General features: G+C 39.8%; 1 protein-coding gene across 1 annotated transcript in view; it reads right to left on the bottom strand.

Annotated features, from left to right (window-relative positions):
- Positions 1 to 26,064, bottom strand: part of PPP1R13B (protein phosphatase 1 regulatory subunit 13B) — a 2,314,431-nt gene that overhangs the window by 2,230,143 nt on the left and 58,224 nt on the right. The window lies entirely within an intron of this gene.

The following is a 26,064-nucleotide window of genomic DNA, read 5'->3' as shown; positions in this document are numbered from 1 at the left end:
AAAAACACACAACTAGGCAGAAAAGGGAAGGAGAGAAGAAATACCAGCGATGGTATTCAAGGAATACCATAAGGGTAAGGAGAGAAGGCCGTACCACCAATGGTACTAAAAAGGTTACCAAACGGGTAGAAGTAGCAGTGAAAATGTCTAAATCTAATTGTAAACATAGAGAGTTTTGTTTGCGTCTTTCGGCTTTTCCCGGTTAGGGGTCGCCACAGCGGAACTCCGGTCTGCTTATGATTGGCAGTAGGTTTTTACCGAAGACGCTCTGAGAATCGAACGGGCAACGTCTAACTGTGAGGTAGCGTTGTCGCCTCACAGTTAGACGTTGCCCGTTCGATTCTCAGTTAGAGCGTCTTCTGTGTGACGACATGCGTGAATGGGCGTTCCTTCGTTGAAGATTGTGCGTTAGGCCCGGGAAGCCAGCACGTAAAAATCTAATGCCAATCATTAGCGGACCGGAGTTGTAAATATAGAGAGTAATGAATATAAATCACAAACAAGAAAATAGACACATTTTTCCACAAGATATCAAAAAGTTTCCACTTAGCGGACAACTCAGCTGAAATGCGGCTTTACGGCTACACAGCAAATGAGATATGAGGTAGCAGGGAGAAGGGCATTGTGGGTAGAAGCTTGGCTTGTGAGTTTTTGGCTGGTGCGAGCTTGGTATTAGGCCGACTCGGTTCCAAAGGGCTCAGAACCGAACTCACGCGTGATGAATGGAAAGAAAATTAACATCATCAGATTTAAAGTTTTGGAATGGCCCAGCCAGCGCCTAGACCCAAATCCAATAGAAAATCTATGGGGTGACCTGACGAGGGCTGTGCACAAGAGATGCCCTTGCAATCTGACAGATTTGGAACGCTTTTGCAAGGAAGATTAGGCAAATATTGCCAAGTCAAGATGTGCCATGCTGATAGACTCCTACCCAAGAAGACTGAATACTGTAATTAAATCAAAAGGTGTTTCAACAAAGTATTAGTTTAAAGGTGTGCACACAGAACAAAGTATTAGTTTAAGGGTACGCACACTTATGCAACCAGTGTATTGTACTTTTTTTATTTTTTAAGTTTTTCTCCTAACAGATTTGTTTTTCAATTGAATTGTACAGGTTATAGGTCACATTAAAGGTGGGAAAAGTTTTGAAATATTTTATTGTGGTCTCATTTTTTTATATCACAAAAACCTGGCATTTTAACAGGGGTGTGTAAACTTTTTATATCCAATCAGCTTCCCAAGCCCAGAAAGAAGATAATCTATTAACTTTCTAAATCAATGCATTAACAAATCTGCAGCTCCAAGTCACTACTGTTTCCCAGCGATGCACCAGGACTGCCTCAACAGCTGAAACTCCTACTGTAAAGTGGTAGAGGTGCTGTAAGGTATTTTTGTCATTTAGTGGTTTAGCGCAAACCTAATCTTGTTACTAAACGCAATTTAAAATGTCTTTCTCTGTTAAAATAACATTAACTTTAAACTCAATTTCAAAATTCAACTGTCTTGAGCACATTCCTGTGAAAATATTTACAAGCCACTTGACTGACCCAAGCTAGCTACAAAATCTATACCACAAAATCCATGGTGCTTAACATCTCATGAAGAAATTTACTACAGGTCAAAATCTTGTTTCAAAGGCTGACAAATAGTCAAGAATTCCAAAACCTTAGCAACCAAATCATTTTTTTATTTGTTACTGTTCACTGAACTATCTAAGCCATTCTACTCAAATGTATGTGCATATACATATACACGTAAATATGCATGTATAAACATATATACATACACACCACATATGCAGCAAGAAACCACTTGCAAAAAGATCTGAGAAACCACCTTGCAAGAAAGAACAGTAATAAATGAAATAAAAAAATTGCTGTTCTTAACAGTGTTCTTTCAGAGTTTGTGGATTTGTATCAAAACAGCTTTAAACTGCAAGCAGTTTGAAAGAACCTAAAAAGCACTTTTCGTAATGACTAAAGTAGTCTTTTTGTAGGGGGCAAGCCCCTCTGGACCCCCCCCAACTTTATATTATATATATATATATATATCCCATCTCCAAGGCTGCGCAACAGTAGAGAAAAGTGCAACCTCAAAGATCAACGAAAGTTGTTGCTGGCCATATTACACGTTGGCCAAAAGACATTATATCTACAAAGTTGTTTGATAAGTTGACAAATCCAGAATTTGTATGTCCATCGGGGCATTTAGTAGTTTATGTGCTGTGGTGCAGTGGTTTACATGAGTTGTTTCTTAATTTAAAAAAAAACAAAAAAAAAAAACTTATTGTTAAGGATCCATCCAGATAAATGTACTTTGTCTTTTAGTGACATCACTGCATGGTCAGTGTTCAGATGCATACACAGACTTCAGTGGACACACCCTTGCATGTGAACAGTGGTATGCCCATTACAGTCTGTGGATGCACTTCCACGCTATGCCTACAACGACTTCACCACAGAATAAAGTTTACCAAAGGTCAGTGAAAGCTCCAGTGATAACAACTTAGGAAAAATGCAGTTTATTAAAAACTTGAGACATACATTTACAGAAACAGCATGCATGATGCTTCTCTAATGCTAGCCACCACATACTGCATAGGAAAAGCCAAGTGAAAAACAATGAAGAAACACTTTAATAAATGATTTTCATAATAACTTACATGTAATCAGAAGGTATCCAACATCTAACTCTATGGCTGTTATTAAAAGATTAGGCTAACAGATGACATATGAGGTACTTGTCACAGCAGCTGATATTTGCCAGCAGCCTTTTGCAACTGGCAACACTAGTAGGATTCTGCTGGTATCTACTAAATGCAAACTTTCCAAAATGCCAAATGACTGTTTGTTTGGGGGGGGGGACTACCTCTCATCTTGTCACTGGGTGAAATAGTATGCCATTATGCCTTCCAGTTCTGAATCAAACAACCTATAAAAGTTCTTAGCAATAAAGTTTATCAAGATGCTACACATTCAAGTTGCCAATGCTGACAAACAAGGATGAGGTATGCAATTCAGTGTCTTTCAGTAAGAGGTGCAGCAGACTCCATATCATGAATTTCTTTTCTGTTCTAAACCCGTTTCATAATGACAGATCCAAAGTAGACCTTCACTGACTCTCCTGTTATGGTTAAGAAGAATTTTGAACAGTACCCTGTTTCTCTCTCTGGTAAGGAAGGCACTCTGAATAGATTGGCATTCAAGCCATTTTTCTGACTGGCAAGACATGCTGTAGGTGTTGAACCCATTGGAAGAAAAAGGACGCCAAAAAAGGGGGGTATGGAATGAAATCTCAAGTTTAGCCCACTGAAATTATCACTCTTATTTCTCCAGGGTCAGAAGGATCCTTTCACTTGTCCAAGGTCAGAAGGATCCATTCATCATTGCAAAGAATCTTCCGTCTAATAATACTGGACAGAGGAAAGGGGAAGTAGGACAGACTGGGACTTGCAATCAATGGTCGATACAAGGTTTGCTCTTGCTGCTGCTTATGGTACTGTTTTTGGGGTCTATTTTAGATCAGTAAACGTTTTAGATCAGTAAACGCTTAATCAAGCGAACGCTGATTGATCGACCTTATTTTAGCAAATGTTAAAAATATCGAAGCAACAGAAACTCAAATTTTTTCCTAGGGAAAGAATTTGGTTGTCCGTTTCTGTTGCTTCGGTATTTTCAGTGCTGTGGTGGAAAATTACAGGTTGGATTCAGGTAAGTAACTTGCGCGATTGCGTGAATGTGAGTGTTAGGGTGGGTTAGGTGAGTTAGGGTTAGGGCTCAGGTTAGGTATGTGTGCGATTGTGTGGACGTGAGGGTTAGGGCGGGTTTAGGTGAGTTAGGGTTAGGGAGCGGGTGAGGTGAGTGTGAGATCGTGACGGACCTTAGGGTTAGTGGTGTGTGCATAGTTTAGTGTAGGGTTAGGTGTCAGATTTTAGGTGTATGTGTGTGGATTTCTGTTTGTTTGGTGTGCTTGTGTTGTGTGTATGTGTTTTGGATCAGCGATTTTTTTCCCTAGGAAAAAAATCACTGAACTGACAGTTCGAGATTGTAAGCTTTCGCTTACATAAGGTCGATCAATCAGCGTTCGCTTTTTTAAGCGTTCGCTGATCTAATATAGACCCTGTTTTTGCAGCCTATACAGCCTTATAAGGGTAGTTTCTGGAATAAGGAAAAAAAAAGTGTTTCACTGACTAAAAGGTTTACCTCCGCTTTCTTCATTTCCTGAACTGAGTAGCTGGCCTTTTACATCGTCATAAAAAATCTACATGGGCAGCCAGACATGTCCTCTCAAATCAGACTCAGAAGCAGTAGCCCAAAGCAAGCATCCAAACTGTCCCAGTGATATTTAATTATGTACTTGTCCATTCTGTCCATAGACTGGGACAATCTACTCATTTTATCCCTCAGAGAAGTAATTCTAAATGCCCTTTGTTAGGTCATATATCAGCTTAAGGATGTTCACCTGCCTGGTACTACTACATACTGATGACAAAGATTATCTGGCAGTAGTGGGCAGATTGGTTTGATGAGGGAGATGATGAGGGAGATTATTTTTCTGAGCTATGACTGATACAGAATCAGAATTGCCTAGACGTCATAAGGCCTTCCTGTGTCTAATTATGGTAGCTGCCAAAAAAGCAATTGGTAGAAAATGGAAATCAAAATCTAAACCAACTAAATTAGAGGTAGTGAACATAATAACGGAGATAAAACAACTGGAACGGAGATCATTAGAAAGGGGTAGGAGCAAACTACATAGGAAAAAATGGGAATTGTGGGAGCTATACATTCAGGGGAGGAATGAGGTTTCAAAGGAGGAAGGACTTAAATGAGCTATGTAATGTTTGATTGAAAATGCTTGGGTAGATTATAAGGGATGTATAATGTTTCCAACCAGGACTGTGTTGGTGTGGTTTGTTTTCATTTATATAAATGTAGGACTGCTAGTGTCGTAAGTGATGGTTTAATAAAGATGTTTATTGTTACAAAACAGGGGCAGGAATTTAATTTATGTAATGTTGCTTAGGTTATATGACATAGCGATACATGTGAAGTATAATGTTTGCTAATGTTAATTTAATAGTCTGATTATTTTTGTATAAATGTACATCTGCCTACATCACAAGTGATAATAATCTGGATCTATATTACGTGACTGAATGGTCAAATAGTCGAACACGTAATAGTCAGCCCATAACAATCGAACCGCCACAATGTCGAATGGAAAATAAAAAAAGAAAAACCCACCCAAACAAACCATTTAAACGCTCTATGCAGGGGGGCAAGCCCCCCACACCCCCCACTACTTAAATATACCAACTCTGAGATCGCACTACAGTGAGACAATGGAAAACTTCCATTTCTGCACTGTACGGAGACCTCAATTGAACCGTTCAACATTGTGGCGGTTCGATTATTACGGGTCGACTATTACATGTTCGACTAATTGACCATTCGATCACGTAATATAGACCCTAATCATCTGGCAGCTGGTGCAGAGGATTAAAGCTATGAACTGTTAATGAGCTACTTACTTCTTGTGGCACAGGGTTTAATTACATCAGCCTTCATTTGCCTACTGTGTGACCTTGAGTAAGCCACTTAACCAAACAATGCTGTGGGGTAATTGGGGCTAGCATCATAAATGGTCTCCTGGTTTACATGCATAGTAACTACCTATGAATCTATACGGGCCTGACAGATTACCACTTTGACGCCAAAAATGGGAGAGGTGTAAATATTTATTTATTTAACATTTGTTGACTGGGAAAGTCACAGTAGGAACAAAGCCTATTTTCAGTGGAGGCCCAATGAGAAACGCTCCAGATACATGTCTCTGGAAGGTGGGAGGAAACTGGAGTACCCGGAGGAAACCCATGAGAATGCAGGGAGGACATGCAGACTCCACACAGAAGGCACCCCAGCCGAGAATCGAACCAGAGATCCTCTTGCTGTGAGGTGACAACATTAACCGAATGTCTGACTCCACCCAAGATCTTACCTTCCCCTTCATCTCAGCTGTTAGGATGGATGTTCAGCCTTGGTGCAACCTTGAACCTTCTTGCAGCCTCTAATGAGATAAGAGCTGGATGTCAAACATTTTCTAAAGGTATTGTTGTTCTGTACAGCCGGACAAGCTGTTTGGGCGGGGAGACAGGAGTCTATCTCTAAAGAGGTGCTATTAAACTTATCTTCAAAAGCTTCTATCCCAAGACAGATGTCAGAAAGACCGGTTAACTATCCTAGGCAATCTCTTTTTATAGTGGAAGGCACTTCTCTTAACCTACTTAAAATGGTCTATTAGCAAGTTCAAGGTATTTCCCTTGAATGTCACAACCCCAGGAGAAGAATCAGTCATAGCCACAGTCCTTCATACAGTTATGATCCATCATGACATGAAACACATCACATGAATAACCAACTACTACTATTACCGACTCCTTAAAAAAGCATCAACACAGTACATAGACCCAGTAAAGCAATGTGGTGGATAGAAATGTTTTGTACACACCCACCCCAATGTGGTGGTTAGAAATGTTTTGTACACACCCACCCCAATACAATGGACTCGTCTTCAGACCCTAATTTCTGAAAGAAAGAAAAAACTCTTATTTCCTCCAAGGTCTGAGAGTCTGACCTCAAAATTAGTATATTTAGAGACTGGGAGTGAATCCCTACTCGAGGGAGTGCAGTGGGGTGCAACACTGCTCAGGATACAACAAACAGTCTTCAAAAAGCTTCATCTCCCTCCCAAACCTAGACTCTGAAGGCTGACTGGCTAGAGTGAAATCAGCAATCAGAGCTTTACTTTATCCTTGCATGTTAATGAAGATGGCTGCAGAAACTATTTCTTTATGAATGATTAGGGGAGGTGGGCTTATACAGGCTAGGCTATCATTTTTAAAATTACTTGACTGCACAATAAAAGCGTAATTTCAGAATGAGACGCAGCTATATTACACAAGTGTAAATGTCAGATACTTAAAAGGATTATGTTATTACATAAACTGATGCACATACACAATGTCTAGCAACTTTACTGTCACAACACTGATCTAATGTAGCAATGCTGTGAAGTTATATTTAAGACTTTCTTTTTCTTTTCCTGTACAAATAGAAGTAATTTCTTTTTCTACATAATTTCTGCTTGTACTTCATATAGTGTAAGCTCTACTCCGGTATCATTGCCACTGTATGCTTTTCTTGAAAGACAGAAGGACATTACAGTTAAAAATTACAAGGCCTGCCTGTAACAGTTAAGACTTCATTTTCAATGCACTGGAGGCTGCAAGGAGGTTTGTTACTGCACTCAGCAACAGCAAATTAAAAACACTTGCTACCCAAAAGGGGAGAGAGTGAAGCAGTCAAGCCAGTCATCAAATCAGCCAAAATCTGAAGATATTCGCTTAAGGTGATCACAAACACGGAACCAGATGTAATTTTTTCAGTTTTTTTTTTATTTTGTCCATTAACCAGGTAAACTGCTGCTCTACTCCTCCTTCCCCACCCCCATTTGCCACTATCTTTCTAATCCAAACAAACTCAAAAGTCAAGCCACCCTACTGGAATCCCAACATTGAGAGGCTGTATAACAAAAGGCAGAAAATCAAGGCAAAAACTACAAGTGCAACATCCAGCAAGATAAAAACTCCCTCATCAATATAAACAAGCAACTCAGAGGGCTAATCAAGTCTACCCAAGCCAAACTGGAGGTAAATATAGCCTCCCAGGCCAAGGACTTCTTTAGCTACATCCCCAATCTCAAAGGCAGTACATACCAGGGTGCAGAACCAATAGTAAATGCAGCCACCTACATTGAGCCAAAAGATATAGCAAATGCACCGGTTGACAAATTTACCTCCAATTTTAAGCCCCGCCCCCAACACCACTCAGGAAATACCATCGAACACAACTCCAACTATCACAAGGGAATAGATGCACAATGCACTCTCCAAGGCCAAGAACATCGCATCAATGGGCCCAGACAATAGCCCAGAATGCCTCATAAATAGCAAGAAACACGACCTATCAGGAACACTAGAATCGCTAATAGTCTCCAAACAGGCTTTGTGCCAAGTGAATTGACAGCCGTAACCAGCATTGCGCTGCACAAAGGCTGGCTATCTATGGACTCCAGTAACTACAGACCCATAAGTCTGACTAGTCACATATGAAAAGCCATGGAAAGAATTATAACAATGATTAACAGCATAAGAAACCTTCAGACACTAGCTCCAATGCAGTTCTGTTTTGTCATGGGCAGGTCATGCTTACTCAACGTAGTGGACTTCTTTGAGAAGGTTACCAAAGCAACGGACAATAGTAAAATGGTGCATACTACCTACTTTCACCTGGCCAAGGCATTTGACAATACCCCACTTGGACAGTGTAGACAAACTCATGAAATTAGGTATAAACCCCTATTTCATCCACTGGTTAACAAGGTGGCTCACAGACAGGACCAAAGATGTTAGGATAGGTTAAATCTGCTTCTGCAAAAGGTTAGTCAATCACTAGCACAGTCCCTCTGGGCTATGTGCTGGGCCCATTCCTTTTTGGCATCTACTTTTCTGAAGTCAAGGCCATCAAATCTTCCGACTACTGCAAACTAGGTGCAATCACAGAATTCCCACAAGACACTAATACCCTCCAAGAAGGGTAGATGCAATTTTCTGAAGAATTTTGCTCTCATAGTCACTGACATTACTGAGTCACCCCAAAGCTGCTTTTTGAGAGAATCTACTGGTTTATTACGTGGTAAGATGTTATTTTTAAGCCAAAATAACAATGTCTTCAGCATCTCACATGACCTACAATATGAAGTTTGTTGGCCTCCTATTTTTCACAAATTCTACAGCAAGGAATCAGTCTGGAAAATTATACAGTTAACTTAGTTGGAAGTCCTGTATGAAAAATATTATAATTCAGGTGTAGTGTAATTTGGTAAATGGGAGTACATTCTAATGATACTTTCTGTAATGATGCTCACATGAACTTATTTTTAAAAAGCTGTCATACCACAAACTGAGGCATTAAATAATTGCCATTATACAACGCCCCCCCCCCCCATTAATATTCCAAAACGTGCACGCTGATTGGTCAGAGTGCACGTTGTAAATCAGAGTTATAGTAATGGAAGAAGGTCCGGTCGCCTGGACTTTTTCCATTAGTATAACTCTTTTTTTTTTTTTTTTTTTTTTTACAGCAATGGAGAATGCAAGATCTCTATTGCTTGTCGCCATGTTAAACGAGTTTAACATAGCGAGACAGCTTTTTAAAAAAGCAACGGAGCATCTCCGTTGCATTTTTTAAAGTTGTCTCGCTATGTTAAACCCATTTAATATAGCGAGACACTTTTAAAAAGCAATGGAGATCTTGCTTTCTCCGTTGCTTTTGCCCACAGCTCTGATGTACTGCGTAGGCATACGCATGCGCAGTACATCAGAACTGCCGCAGAATAACCAGACAGCTGCGGAAGGGCAGCAAGGAGGCATTATACAATGCCATTATTTAAGAAAAGTAATTATTTTTTTTCTTAAATAATGTCATTGTATAATAGCAATAACCCACTTCTGGGTGTGGGTAATGCTGGATTTACCCACGGTCGGCTTCGTTTGGCCACTCTGGCTTCGCCATTGTGACCAAACCACACCAACCGTGGGTAAATCCAGCATTACCCACACCCAGTGCGGGTTATTGCTATATTAAATTTGATCTTTAATGCCATCTGACAGGCAGAAAATATTTGGCACTGGCATTTTTCAAGTGTTTATTAATACAATCTGTAGTTTTATTTACATTTTGGAGAATACTAGCTTGTGTTTATAACACCTAAAACAAAAATTGCTTTGAGAGGACGCAGAAAGAACTAGTGCCAGAACCATAATCTAAAACTCAATGCCAAGAAATGCACAATAGTATCCTTTGGGAATTCAGCTACCCCTGGGAACTACCAATGGGAGGGTGGCCTAATGGTTAAGGTGTTTGCCTTACAAACACAAGGTTTGAGTCTCACAAGGGATAATTGGCTAGGCTTAAAATGTCTCGCAAGGGCAGTTAGCTTAGTACTAACCTATGAACCACATTGATTACACACCCCTAAGAGAAGACCCAGTAATCAGGGATTTGGAGATTCATGTAGACAGTAACCTGGCCTTCGACCATCATGTCTCTACAGCAGTAAGGAAATTATTCTATGCTGAGCAACATACAAGCAAGGGTATAGCAACTAGGTCTAAGGAAGTCACTGTTCCACTGTACTCAGTCATCATCAAACCAAACATGGAGTACAATACCCCCTTCGGTATGTACCTGACCAGGCACATGCAACAACTGGAACATCCACAAAAGTTCCTCACAAAAAATATACAGGGCTTAAAACAATATGATCTATGTGGACTGTCTCCAAGCCCTATCCGTACAGTCAGTCTCCCGCAGACTCATGAGGGGCCTCTACGCCTGGCCTACAAGGCATCCTCGGATCATTTTCTGACTTACTTTCTGCATAGCCACAAAACAAACAGCATTAGAATTACCTGGTCTAGGGACCCAAACCTTGCCTGAGACATAGCTATGACATGGAGGGACAGGTATGTGCCTCAGATACTACCCCATCTCTGAAAGAGCCTTCCAGCCATGTGAAGCAGAGCTCATCCCAAACCCAATTCAAGCATAACTTGGACCACTGGATGGGGAATTGGAAGTTCACCCCGGCATGGCACCTGTGTCTCTATTGGATAGAGGCAGTCTGTAAATGCTTGACCATCCAATTTCTAGCCTACATATACCCCTTAAAATAATCTCAGGGTACTATAACTTGTCAGCTATATTTGGGATACATGGCTAGGCTTAAAAAGCCCTTATAGTTGTTAGCCAAGTACATTTCTATGAACCAAGGCACAAGCCCCTTTTTTCAGGGATGACCCATAAAACAGTCAGGATATGTGACTTGCTGATGCAGCAGGCAAATGGACACTGATGGACTCAACCCCTGCACTAAAAGAACAAAACTTATTTCACATCTCGTAGCCTAAATCCTCTACACCAAAAATGTAAGTGTCTTCACACGTGAAAGCAGGGAAAATGTATGTCTTTTCACACAAAGATTACTGCATACAGGATGGTTTATTTACATGCAGAGACATACTGCCCTGTTTTACAAAAAGTTGACAAAAACAGGGAACCAATCAGAGAAAGTAACTTTATGGCATACAATTTTAAAAATTGTTTGAGATGACACTACAAAAGCTCCTAAAAACAGTTGTTTTACTTGCAATTGAGTCATTATTTATACTAACTATATATATATATATATATATATATATATATATATATATATACATACATACACACACATACATATACATATATATATATATATATATATATATATATATATATATATATAAAAAACATAGAATATTATAGAAGGCACAACAACGTCTGCACTTCCTATGGAAACTGAGGAAGGCAAACCTGTCTCAGTCCATCCTCAAAGCCTTCTACAGGGGGACCATCGAGAGCATCCTCTCAAATAACATCATAGTTTGGTATGGTAACTGCAAAGCATTTGACCCCAAGGCTCTCCTGAGAATAGTGAGGACAGAGGAAAAAGTAATTGGTTCCTCACTCCCATCCATGGATGATCTGCACGAGAATCGGTGTGTGGGAAGGGCTATGAAGATAATAGACGATCCCACTCATCCTGCCCATGGCAAGTACTTCTGCCTTTCATCAAGCAGGTGGTATCGCAGCTTACAGTTAAAAACATCTAGAGTGAACAGGAGCTTCTTCCCTCTATCCATAAGGCTACTGAACTTGAATGCCAGGTATGAGAGTGAATAATTAAATCAATATGCCACTTGCTATGAAGTATCAGCTATAGTAAATCACTCTGGCAAATTGCTTCAATAACTGGTACAGTTAAGCCCGATTTCTTATGCTATTACTTCCTGAATGTGCAATAGTTAGGAATGAGTCACCACTCCATATATATGCAATATGATCATCAGAATATATCATATTACAACTGACGAAGTGCAATATTCTAAGTAATCACAATGTGAAGTCATATTCTTGCAATACCTACTAGTATAATATTGTCTAATGTCTTCCCATCCAATTGTGGTAATCTATTGTGTTGTTAATATTTTAATCACTACTGTATGTGCATTAGTCTTGCTGTCATTCAAACTATGTGGTCACTGTTTTCTTGCTCGGGACCAAAGCAACGTAATTTCATTCAATTTGCACTGCTGTCTATATCTGATTGACAATAAAGTTTACTTTGACTTGACTTTGATTTTCATTAGTCAATTACCAACTTAATACAATTCAGGGTTGCAGGGGAACCTGTGCCCTTTCCTAACTATCAGTGAGTACAAGGCAACAAAACCAATTCCAGATGCCAGTCCATCACAGTTGTTACTAGTTTAACAGCATACAGTTTTAAAGAGGGATCCGAGATGATCCTGTAGAGGAGTCTACTTCAATACTTACCAGTTACTAATATCAATGAGACAGTAAATGGTTTTAAACAGCGTTTTGAGAAAGAATATTTTAAAACAACCTACTTTGTTAATTATACCTGCAAGAGCTCCCATGAAATGTAAGCTGTTAACTTTGCTAAGATACAGCAGTCTTCCTACCTGCTACAGCTATGCTTACTGTGATAATGGGGGAAATTACATTGAATACAAAAAGAAAACAGTTGTACAACAGAAGTCAACAATCTCTGTTCTGAGACACAGATTCAGAGACTGCAGGAGGTCACAATGAGTACATTAACTATATATGTAGTCGTGCTACTATGTTACATATGTTATTACATTTAACCAAACACATTTGCCACTAAAGCACAGAGCTGATTTTACATTTGCCTACACACTTTACAGTTATCCCTGTGTAAAAATTACTTTAACATACATGGGGGTATCTACCTAACTTTAAACACCTAGATGTAATCAAGTACTTTTCAGGTCCAAGGTAAGTAAATGCTTACTATGTGACTGCACTACTTACTGGGCATGTCATAATAAAACAGCCACATCTTTATAAAAATTGATGGAAATTGCAAAGTACACTTTTGATTTTACTGTAACCTTAACAACTTTGTTGGGTTTGGTGTTGCAACCTTGCCTGATTACTACAAATGGACGTGGTAAGAAACACCAGATGCCTAGGCAGTCAGAAGAGATTCCCCGAGTATTAGGATAGTAAGATAATTTAGATATACTACTTGACTGCCAAAATTACTAAAATTTTCAAGATCTTAGATCTCCTTAAGAGTGACCGCTCCACTGTGGTTTCTTATTTGGGTAAGTTGTATTAAAAAAATCTTGTTGTGATGCTCGGTCATTAACATTTTTTTACATGTAGTATTTTTAGCAAAACGTACAATTCCAAGATAGCTAAATTATCAAATTAATAAAGGTCATCCCTTTCCTACAACCAACAGCAAATATTCCTTACGTGACCAACAATGAGACAGTCAATCTAAGGGTTTAAATGTTTTAGATTTTATAAACACAAATTAGAATCCTCTAAAATGTTAAATACAATATCTACAGATTATATTACTATACACCTGAACAAAACCATTGCCATTTTTTCTGCTAATCAGACAGTATTACAAATCAAGTTTTCAATGGATTTTTTTTTCATACTTCAGTTTGTGGCATGATAGCTTTTTAAAAATAAGTACATATGAGCATCATTACAGAAAGCATCATCAGGATATACTCCATTTACTAAATTACACTACACCTACTATACAATAATGAAGAAGTGGTGATTAGTGTAGTGTGCAGTGCTTTGTTCAGCTTATTTGTATTTACTTATATACACGTGGTTGCCTGTTGGACCCCCCCTTTTCATTCAATATACAATAATGTTAATTCATACACAACTCCAACTAAGTTAGCCTTATAAATTAAGATTGATCCCTTGCTTTAAAGTTTGTGAAAAATAGGAGGCCAATGCATTTCATATTTCTGGGCCATGTAAAATGGTGACGACACTGTTACACTAGCTTACAAAACAGCATCCTACAAAGTAATAAACCAATAAATGATATCACAAAAAGCAACTTTGGGGTTACTCAGTGTTAGTATATATATATATATATATATATATATATATATATACACACACACACACACACATATATATATATATATATATATATATATATACATATACATATACATATACACATATATATACATACAAAATGGGGACTGCCTTAGTAGAATACTATAACAATAGAGCACAGATGAATCTGTGAGATTTCAGTTTCAAAACTGCATAACGTTACTGGAAAATATATCATGGCAAGTAAATGGGTTTCCAAATTAAAAAAAAAAAACTTGTAAGGTTGGGAAACTATATGGAAGATTACACAGTGTGTAACAAACTAATCCAGTATTTTTAAGTATTAGTGTACATACTGCATGGAGCATGGTGATTACGCTCCTGTATTTAGAAAAAGACATCAGTTAAGCACTTAAGTGGTGCGAGACTTGACCCTAACAAATGTTAAACACCCCCTATTGAAGCTATTAAGGTCAGGTCTTGGGCTAGGCAGTAAAATCTGCCACTGTGGTCAGGTAAACGATAGTTGCGTGCTGTCCATGGGTAACCAGCCCTGACTTCCCTCATAAACTTATTAGAATAACAGGGTGTGTTCTACATTTTCTGAAGGATATAAAGTCAGAAACCTAAATGTATGTCATTATTTAGTGTCTTCATTCCTTAGTAATTTGTTCAAAAAACGTGGACTTTATGAGGAATACGCTAAACACGTGAGGTAAAAATCTGGACAGTTTAGAGGCATGGCAAGATGAGCGTAAATGTAAGGGACTATCTGTTAGACCTCCTTTCTGACAGCACTCACCAAGTGCTTTATGGCTTTGAAAGCTGGTAAAACGTTTAGTGCTTTTTTTCCTTGTAACTAGTAGTACCATAGAGCAGATAAAGCTCCATGCACTACAAAGAATTATGATCGGATTTCTTGCCATAACCCAAAATTGTGTTCTCAACGTTGATGCCAAGATTCACCTCTTGAGCTTCGCTCTCAAAGTGAATGGCTTAGCAGCCATGTTTCTAGCACATAATAAACTGGTTATTATCAGTGACCTGCTATTAATCCTCTATGTAGTTAACCATAATGATAGATCTGGAAGAACACCTTCATTCTTGGCAATGTATCCAACCACCTAAAACATTTCTGCTAAGAAGAGTTCACATGTGCCTTATTGTTCTTCACATGGCTAACCTCAGACATAGAGAGGCTAGGCACTTTGTATTTATGGGTGGGGGGGTGGGGGGGGGGTGTTCCTGACAACCTGGAAAAGTTTTACCTGCCACAGTGTGCTGTCTGCAGAGTAGATTCTAACAAATATATGTAAAATAGTGTTACAACAGAAAGATTAATTAAAGAAAAAAATAGAAATGTTACAACAACCCAAGAACTGGAGGTGCACTGTGACTACAATACAAACTGTCCAGATTTTTACCTCTCGTGTTTAGTCTACTCCTCATAAAGTTCACGTTTTTTGAACAAATTACTGAGGAATGAAGACACTAAAGGTTTTAGACAGGCAAGTTCTAGCCACCCCAAGGGGCCTAGACAGCTATAAATTTACACAGACTGCAGAGAAGAAAATCCTGAGCATATCTAAACAATCCTATCTTGGTTTGTGATTCATCTTTAGTGTTAAAAAGAAGTGTGACTGCCAAGCGATAGTGAGCAGAAGCTACTGCGTGTGACGTAAAGGAATTATAACTTTTGTCTGGCTTGTAGAACTTGTATGATCAGAACAACTTTACTATACTTTATTACTGAATTGCATATTGCTGGTGTGATTTTTTTTTTTTTTTTGGTCATACAAGCTGATTTAAGCTCTCTGAATTCTGTGGTTACCGATTTTGATTATGCCTTTCTTTCGAAATATTTTACTCATTTGAATCTGAATATAGATTCCTTAAATAAGTATGCAATTAATTTGCAAATGCATAAATATATTGTACAGTGTAATAAATGTTATGCATATTTAATGGTAACAGCTGATAACACTGTTGATGTTTTCCTTGTGTCAAAAGTTGGATGATTTGCTTACCATTGTTAGAAGTAAATCTAGATTTAATGATGATGATTGCACTTGTGCAATTGGCATGGCTTGCAGAATTGTTGTTTCATATATAAATAACTGAACTGATGAACTAAATAATGTTAGACATACAGCAAATAGAACACATTTAGGAAATGATGCATCTATTTTCTGCAAAGATCATTCAACCCCTATGAAACAAGACAATGCCTCTGGCAATGAGGAATTCTCGATGCATTTATTCAGCAATCTGAGGATCCAGTTCGTTTAGAAGGAAACGAAAAAAAAAGGAAAGGAAGACGTTCACAACAAATAACAAGGAAGAAAAAGAAACTGATTAATGACTGTAAAGGAAAGATAATACATAACAAAAAAGACACTGCTTTGTTATGTAACACACAGGTTACAGGAAATTATATTTTTCTATCAGAAAACCTTCAATCTACAGAAAAAGGCATAATTTTTCCAGTGGAGAATGTAGAAGAGAGGCAACGGGCAGGTGAAAAAGGAAGAAATCAAAACTGAACGTGGAAGGACTGAAGAACATTACTGTAAGAAAAAAGAAGAGAAAGACAGATGTTGACTACATGGCTCAAGCTGTAGATTTACAATACCAGCAGGATGAGAATTTAATACGCAATAAAAATAGTGGGATTAATAAGACTAATAGTGATGAAGATCTATCCTTCGTAGCAATTGATAGAGCAGATATTACTGTATTAGAAGCTGAAGATTCTTCAGAGCCTGCCAGCAAAGATATTCTTGTAATTGGAGACTCAATTATTAGAGGAACTGATCCTTATATTTGCAGAGATGACAATGAACACAGAATAGTGTTTATGTTTGCCAGGAGCAAAAAATTGAAGATCCGAGATAAGCCTTGGAACGCCTTAATGTAAGGAAGTATGGATCTGTTTTTATTCATGTTGGTACAAATGAGGTCACCCGCAAGGATTCTCTGACTGTTAGTAGGGAACTGTCAGCCCTCTTAGAAGTATAGCTTGTACTGGTGTTAGGATGTATTTTTCACAAATCACCTATAGAAAGGAGTCAGGTCAATGTGAATGAAAAGATTTTTTGGGTAAATACCTACATGGAAAAAATGTCCTGTGTTAAAAAATGGAAAGGTGCAGAGTATCCAAGCCTAGTTTTGGGCACAAGTGTTCAGACAGGATGGTGTGCATTTGTCAAGATCAGAGAAGAGAATTTTTGAGGCATATATTTTGCAATATTTGACAAACACTAGGCAGGATTTTTGCCAGGTCGAAAATTTAACAGTTCACAGATAGCAACATTTGATACATCTCTGATGGTGGTTAATGCTAGGAGCATTAATAATAAAAGTTTTTTTTTTTTAATTGGAAAATTTGGTACATTTCCACAAGACTGACAATGTTATTGTTTGTGAAACATAGTTAAAGAACAATGACTGGAAACCAGTTCTGTCAGGCTATAAATGTTTTTACTCTAATGGACATTCTAACAAAAAATCAGGTGGAGGTGTTAATAACGGGGATTAAAGACAGCTATGAGACCTGGGATTACTACATGTTCAATGAGAATACCAATGCTATAGACTGTGTAACTGTGACAATAAAGACGACCCTGGAACATATAACAATTGTTGGAGTGTACAGACCACTAAACTCAAGTGCAGATGACCTAGAGGAATTCTTACATTTCTTGCATGAAACACAGGAGGGAAGAATATTAGCTGGGGACTTAAATTTACCAAAATCAAACTCAAACAATATTGACTATACAATGACTGGCCATTAATATTCTAAAACGAGCATGCTGATTGGCCAAGCCCAACCAGTGTGCCCGTTGTAAATCAGAGAATATACCAATGGAAAAGGTCCGGTCGCCCGGACTTTTTTCCGTTGGTATATTCTACAAGTTTTATTTTTTTAAAAAACAAAAATAAAAATCTGTAGTCTGGACTCCGGACATAAGAGAGAGACAGTATGGAGAAAATACTAGGAAAACCGGGTACGTTATTTAAAACTAAAGACACGCACCTGATTTTCTTTGCATTTCCTCCATTCTGTCTCTCTCCTACTCCTAAATTGTCCAAAACTTTTTTTTTTTTTTTTTTTTTAATTAAAAAGAAAACAAAAACTGAATGGAGACCTTTTCACCGTTGCTTCCTTTCCAAAGCACTGATGTACTGGGTATGTGTGGGAACGCAAGTCCCATACGCATCCACAGTACATCAGAAAAAGGCACCAGGATATTACCAGCCGTGGAAGAACAGTACGGCACCATTATACAAAGACATTATTTAAGAAAAGTAAGTATTTTGTTTCTTAAATTATGTCATTGTATAACAGCAATAACAGACTCTGTGGGGTGGTACATTAAGATTTACCCACAGTTGGCTTTATTTATCACTCAGGCTTCACCCTCATGATTAAACCACACCAACAGTGGGTAAATCTTAATATACCACACAGACATCGCCGGTTACTGCTTAATTCAACAACGTTAGTAAGGAAATTATTCACAGCGTATATTCAGGAACAACAATTATTTCACAATGTTAAAAAACCTACCAGGGGAAGGAACATACTAGATATTGTTTGTGTACCCAAAGAAATTACTGTCACTTCAAGTCAAGATTTAACACCACTGATGTGCAGTGATCATGGGGTTATAAAGGTTAATTTGTTGCTAGATAATTCTGCCAAACTGAAATCTAAACCAATGCACAGAAGGCTAATTACAGATTATATGGAAGCAAAACAGTCAGTGGTGCAGCGGTTAGCGTTGTCGCCTCACAGCAAGAGGCTCTCCGGTTCGATCCTCGGCTGGGGTGTCTTGTGTGGAGTCTGCATGTCCTCCCTGTGGTTGCGTGGGTTTCCTCCTTGTTCTCCGGTTTCCTCCCACATCCCAAAGACATGCTGTAGGTGGATTGGACACTCTAAATTGGCACTAGGTGTGAGTGCATGTGTGTGTGCCTTCTGTGGAAGGTTGGGCGCCGGGCTGGCAACTCGACACTGTAAAACTCCAATGCCAATCATGAGCGGACAAGGTGATCCACTGTGGTGACCCCTAACCGGGAAAAGCCGAAAGAAGAAGAAGATGGAAGCAAAACAGTCACTATGTAAAACTAGCTGGAGTGAGGTATTCAGTGGAAAAACTGCAGATGGAATCTGGAAAGTTTTGAATGCAGAAAATCAAAAAATGTTTAACATCAGTACCTAGGCTACAACATAAGGGGGATATATTTCCATAAGAACAAGTTATCCGATTAAGGTGAGAGACAAAAAAAATATATAAGAAATGGAAGAGAGGTCGAACTACAACTTTGAAAACTGAAATAAAGTTGGACAAACAGATTAAGCATAGTGTGAGACAACATCAAGAAAAGTTTGAAGAAAATTTATACAAAGACATTGAGCATAATAGGAAACCTTTTTATAGATGCAGAAGATGTGGAAGGAGTAAAGACACAAATTGATAAACTGTGTGCAGATTCTAAAATGTACTGTCAGACAAAAGATTATAGATAAATTTACAAAATCTTATGCAAAACAGTTTGGCTCCACAAAAGGGATGATAAGTTGTCTTAGTGACATCCAGGTAACCCAAGATACTGGAATCAAATTATAATATACTGGAAAAGAACTGCGCAAACTTTATCCAAACAAAGCACAGGGAGGAGTCTATCAATGACCTGAGAACACTTTAGCAAGAACTTACAGTACCATTATATCTATTATTCACTAGGCCATATAAATATGGGGAGATTCCTCAAGATTGGAGATGTGCGCTTATTAAGCCTGTGTTTAAGGGGAAGGGGAGTAGGACAAACCCAGAGTCATACAGACCCTTAAGTCTACTTTCATGTTGTGGAAAAATAATGGAGAAGGTAATACTGGATAAGTTAATGTCAGAACTGTATATGTTGGGACTTGAAAAGTACAGTTTTGTACCTACCATAAATGTAGATGTTCGAAGATCCACATTGCTGCAGTCCTTACATATGGGTAGTCCGCTGTCCTCGGTCGGCCCGAATACCAAAGTATTAGGCTGACGTCGGTCAAGGCGCTTAAAACTGACATCAGGACGTCAGGGTACAAAAGCGCATGACCGACGTCATTTCCTCAGTCTTTTCTTGCCCCAGATGTCAGAAGGCCCTAACAAGAAAGGCCAAAGCCAAAAACCAGCAAAACCTAACCAACCACCCGTGCACTAACCATATTTACACTATGTACAACACAAACCACACCACCACCTTCAACAACAGAGGGAAGGAGGGAGGTAAATTGGACTGCAGCAATGTGGATCTTGAACATCTACATTTATGGTAGGTACAAAACTGTACTATGTTCTTCATCTCACATTGCTGCAGTCCTTACATATGGGTAGAATCCCAAAGCAGAGGTAAGGGAGGATGGCAAAACTATAAGGAATTAGGAGCTGCCAACATGCCTTGCAAAATTGCAGTTGCAAATCCAGCCCTAGATTTAGAGTAAAGTGGAAGGTGGTAATGCTTAGAGAAAGTATGCACTGAACTCCAAGTAGCTGCTTCCAAAATATCTTTAGTAGCCACCCCTTAAAAAAGGCTGTAGAAGTGGCAGTAGCCCTAGTGGAATGAGGCCTAATCCCAGCTGGAATCCCCTTACCATGATGGGAATAACAGAAGGCAATACAAAACCCAATCCACTTAGAAATAGTTTGTTTTGAAACAGGTTTGCCCTGAGAACCCAAAGCAAAAGAAACAAACAACTGCTGAGACTGCCTGAACCCTTTAGTTCTGCTCAAATAATATCGCAACTGTCTGTGTATATCCAAAGTGTGCAAAATCCTTTCCCCTTTATTTTGGGGGTTTGCATAAAAAGTAGGCAAATGAATAGTTTGGTTTAAAGCCACACTAGAAACCACTTTAGGCATAAAAGAAGGGTTAGTACGCAAAGACACCCTGTCCTTGTGGAAAATTAAGAAAGGCTCAACTGCCATAAGGGCCTGTAATTCAGAAACCCTTCTCGCAGAGGTAATGGCCAACAAAAAAGCAGTCTTCCAAGATAAATATTTCAACTCTGTCGATGCTGCAGGCTCAAAAGGTTGTAGAGTGAGTTTCTCCAACACAAAATTGAGATCCCAAGCAGGAGTAGGAGCTCTACGTGGGGTCTTATATTTTTGCCCCTCTAAGGAATTGCTTAAACAAAGGCTGAGAAAATAATGGTGGGTCACAGTCATAGTGAGCAGAAATTGCTGCAGCATGAACCTTTATAGAGGAGAAGGACAAACCTTTATCCAATAACTCAGTAAGGTATTGAAGCAACACTTAAATTAGGTTTAGAAACAACAAAATCCTTTGCAGTACTCCAAAATAAAAATCTCCTCCATTTATCTGCGTAAACTTTCCTTGTACTAGGCCTTCTGGCCTCCAAAATAACATTCAAAACTTGTTGTGGAAGCTGAGACCCTCCAGGGTTTAAAACAGAATATGCCAGGCTGTCAGGTGTAGAGAATGAAGTTTGACATTGAGTAAATGACTGTTCTCCTGAGACAGCAGGTGAGGAATCAAGGCAAAGGCCATGGAGGCTCCTGTACCAGACTTCTCAGTAATGGGTACCAGTGCTGTTGAGGCCAATCTGGAGCTATTAAAATCATGTTTGGCTTGTCCTGTCTGACCTTCAGCAGTACCTTTGGGAGGAGAGGCAGAGGTGGAAAGGCATACACGTGAAGATTGCTCCAATTGAATGAGAGAGCATCCACTTTCCAAGCCGAGGGATGAAACCTTTTGTGCAAAACTTTGGCAGCTGGTAATTTAGTGGAGAAGCGAACAGATCTATGTCTGGAGTTCCCCATAACACTGTCAATCTCTGAAATACATGAGGATCCAATTTCCACTCGTGGGGATCCATAATTTGTCTGCTCAACACATCTGCTAAGGAGTTCTGTGCTCCTGGCAGAAACCTTGCCTGAAGATTTAGCTGTAAACTGAGAGCAGTCTCCCACAAAATCATTGCTTGTCTGCATAGAGGATAAGAATGCGTTCCCCCTTGCTTGTTGATGTACCACATGACAGTTGTGTTGTCTGTTTGAATCAACACTTGCCCTGGAAGAAGTAAATCCTTGAAAGCTATCAATGCAAATTGGACTGCTAACATCTCCTTCAAGTTGATATGTAGATGTTGAAGTCTGGCAGGCCACGTGTCTTGTACCCATTTTCCATTTAGATGAGCTCCCCAAGCTTTGTCTGAGGCATCTGTCGTTAAAATCTGACTCGCCTCTGGCGGGTCACAGAGAGTCCCTTGTTTAGGTAACATTCCTGAGCCCACCACAAAAATTCCTTTTGAATGCAAGGTATTATTTGAATGACAGTGTCCAAATCTTGGCAGTGCTGTGTCCATACATTCTTGAGATACCATTGTAGCTTCCTCATATGCAGTTTGGCATTGGGAAGTACCAGAATACAAGATGCCATGAACCCCAAGGCTTGAAGGACTGTCCTTGCAGTCAGCCTGGACTGATGAGACAACTGATGGAAGTAAAGAGAAAGATTCTTTTGTTTGTCCGGGGTCAAAAAGGCCATCTGGGATGCTGTATTCAGTCTCACACCCAGAAAGCACATGTCCTGAGAGGGTACTAGACTGGACTTTATTTCGTTCACAGAATACCCCAGGCATCTTAACACTGCCATCACATACTGTAAATGATGAAGAAGTTCGTCCTTTCCTTGGGCCAGTACCAGGCAATCGTCCAAATATGGATAGATCTGTATTCCTCTTAGCCTGAAAAAAGCTACCACTGGAGCCAGAACCTTCGTGAACACTCTGGGCGCAGTAGATAAGCCAAAGGGTAATGCAGAGAACTGATAATGTGAAGTCCCAGCCCGAAAACGCAGATACTTCCTGCAACTGGGCCTGATAGGAACATGAAGGTAAGCCTCCTTGAGATCCAGGGTCACCATCCAGTGATCTTTGCCCAGCAGAGGTAAAAGCTGTTGTAACGTTAACATTTTGAACTTGGGAATGTCCAGATATGTGTTGAGGATGGATAAATCCAAAATTGGTCTCCACGTGTTTCCTTTCTTTGGTACTAGAAACAGGTGAGAATAAAATCCTAGGCCCACTTCTGGCAGAGGAACCGGTTGTATGGCCCCTATTTGAAGTAGTAGAGAAATTTGTTTGCGAGCCTCTAGTCTTTGCTGAGGAGGAACGTCCGGCATGCCTTTGAAATGAGGCAAGGTATGGAAATAAAACTTGTAACCCTGGTGTATGATATCCAATACCCATTTGTCTTGGGTAACCAGCATCCAATTTTCCTTGAAGAGTGCTAACCTTCCTCCCAAAGGTGCTGCCAGGCAAGAAGGATCTGGCAGCTGAAAAAGTAGGTCATTGGGCCTGTTTACGAAAGGACTGGCCCCTGCCCTCACCGAAGATTGTGCAGGGGAACTCCCTGTTCTAGGCCTGAAAGAACTCTGAGCTCTGCCCCTACCACGTCTAGATCTACCCCTAGACTGAGAATCATAAGAAGGATACGTCCACCCCTTAGCAGGCCAATTCCTACTAAACTTGGAGGCTGAACTTGCAAAAAATCTTTAACAGTCTGCATAGACTTAGCCTTGTCTTCCATTTTCTTCAAGACTGACTCCACAGGTGAACCAAACAACACATCAGACTGCAAAGGAGCATCCAAAATCCTTGTCTTAACATGGTCAGATAAATTCTGATCCTTCAACCAGGCGTGCCTGCGAAGAACTGAGCCAGTGGCAGCCACCCTAGACGAGGCCTGCACAGCATCAAAACCACACTGTAATGAATGCTTGCCCACCTGTTCAGATACATGCACCAAATCTTGCAATTCTTTACACTCAATGCCTTCCGCCAGAGCATCCACCTTAGACTTCAATTGAGAAAGAAGAAAGTTTTGATATTTCAACATATGAAACTGGCAATTCAGAGCCCTCATAGCTAAGGTAGAAGATGTATAGACCTTCTTTCCCCATCTATCCAAAGCTCTGGCTTCTTTATCTAGAGGAACCGGATTTTTTACAATAGAGGCCTTAACACCCTTAGGTCCCTGACTAATAGTTTCTGGGTCCGCCCTAGGACTCTTAAAAAGATATTTGTGAGCCTCAGGCACCCTGTAATACCTATCCGGCTTAACAGGAGCAGGCGGCAGAGAATCAGGATTAAGTGAAGCCTCTGCAAACACATCTTCCACAACATCCAGAACAGGGGGTATAGCCAAAGGCCTATGCTGGGGTAATAGTAAAAACTCCCTAAGCCTTTTCCTAGAATCAGAGAAGTCCTGACCTTCCCACTTAAAATGTTCCCTCATAGAATGAAGTGTCTCTGAAAAAGAAAAATCCTCTTGAGGAGAAGCAGAAGGAGTGGAATCATCTGCATCAGAATCAGAATAAGGAGAGTACTCCTGCAAGTCTTCAGCCGAAGACTCTGAAACATCCGAAGCCTGTTCAAAACTTCCCAACTCTGGTTCCACCCTAGGCCTCTTATCAGGAGGGGGCATAGAACCTCTAATCAGAGTAATCAAATCTTCTGCCATTTTAAGCATGTGCTTCTTAGGCACAGACCCTGCTGAACTAGGAGTGACCCCAACAGGAGCTAAAACTGGCCTGCCTCTGGGAGAAGCCTTGGAAACCGAAGGAGAAGGCCTAACCACCCTAGGAAGGGAGGGAGTACAGTAACTAGAGAAGCCCCTTCAGCCTGACCTGCCTCCTGAGAGACTACCTCCTGCAAAATCAAAGTCTCCCCCTGAGACTCCAGAGAAGTCTCCGCCGGAACCACCGGTTCCACTGAAGCCTCTAAAGAACCGGCGTCCGGAACAGCCGACTCATCTTGCGTGGGTTTATCTGCTTGGTTTTTGCTCTTCTTCAGAGAAGCGGCCGGAGAATCCGACGGCATATTATAATTGCACCGCTTCCCAAAGACCAGCCTAGCACAATCTAACTTTCGCTTAATAGTGCGTTTATTGAACCTAGCACAAAAGCGACACCCAACAACGTCGTGCTCAGGCCCCAAACAAGGAATACACAAAGAATGATAATCCCTATGCGGTATCTGTTTCCCACAAGAAATACAGTTATTCACTTTTTCTGACATCCGGTAAAACACTGAGGCAAGAAAAAACCAAAATAATCCCCAACGGGGTACTTAGCCAACTTGGATTCGGTCTGAAACTCCGAATTCGAAAAATTTCAGAACGCCGAACGGCACTTGCAATGCTGCTTCTGCATCGGACCATGCGGCAAAAAAGACTGAGGAAATGACGTCGGTCATGCGCTTTTGTACCCTGACGTCCTGATGTCAGTTTTAAGCGCCTTGACCGACGTCAGCCTAATACTTTGGTATTCGGGCCGACCGAGGACAGCGGACTACCCATATGTAAGGACTGCAGCAATGTGAGATGAAGAACATCTACATATCAACATGCATGTTTGTGTGGAGCGGAGGCAAACATTTGACATTAACAGAAGAGTGCAAATAGCTATACTACAGGAGACACATTTGGAAAGAACTGAACATTAAACTCTTCTCTTTTCAACAGGTTCAAGAATGGGTAGTGGAAATAATTTGGGAGTTATTACAGAAGATAGAAATTTCTTCTGAAAATATAGCTAGAGAGTAGGATAAAATTAAAGTGAAACTTAAAATAGGGTGGAAATAAAACTGAGAAAGTGATATGGTTGAGAAGTAAGAATTATTTAGAGGGACTGACAAATGTTAAAGTATTACAGAAAAATGGGAATCTCACAGAACAAGAGGAGGAATAATTGCAGAATGCTAAGCAGAAAACAAAGGATCACCTCAATAACATGCATGAGTTTAGAAAGACTGCTGTTAAGCAACTGTTTTTTGATAACGCTAGAGCACAAACGTTTAGCACAGCATCTACAGCAACAAAAAGTAGAAAGGGTTGTCACCAAGATTAGGGAGCCTATAACGAGAGCCTGTACAGGTACTAGAAATATTTCCGAA

Source organism: Protopterus annectens, chromosome 6.part0, assembly GCF_019279795.1.
Source record: "Protopterus annectens isolate FY-2018-M chromosome 6.part0, PAN1.0, whole genome shotgun sequence".
In the NCBI taxonomy this organism is placed as follows: Eukaryota; Metazoa; Chordata; order Ceratodontiformes; family Protopteridae; genus Protopterus; species Protopterus annectens.
The sequence above is the reverse complement of the archived record's forward strand: the minus strand, read 5'-3'. Positions and strand labels throughout refer to the sequence as shown.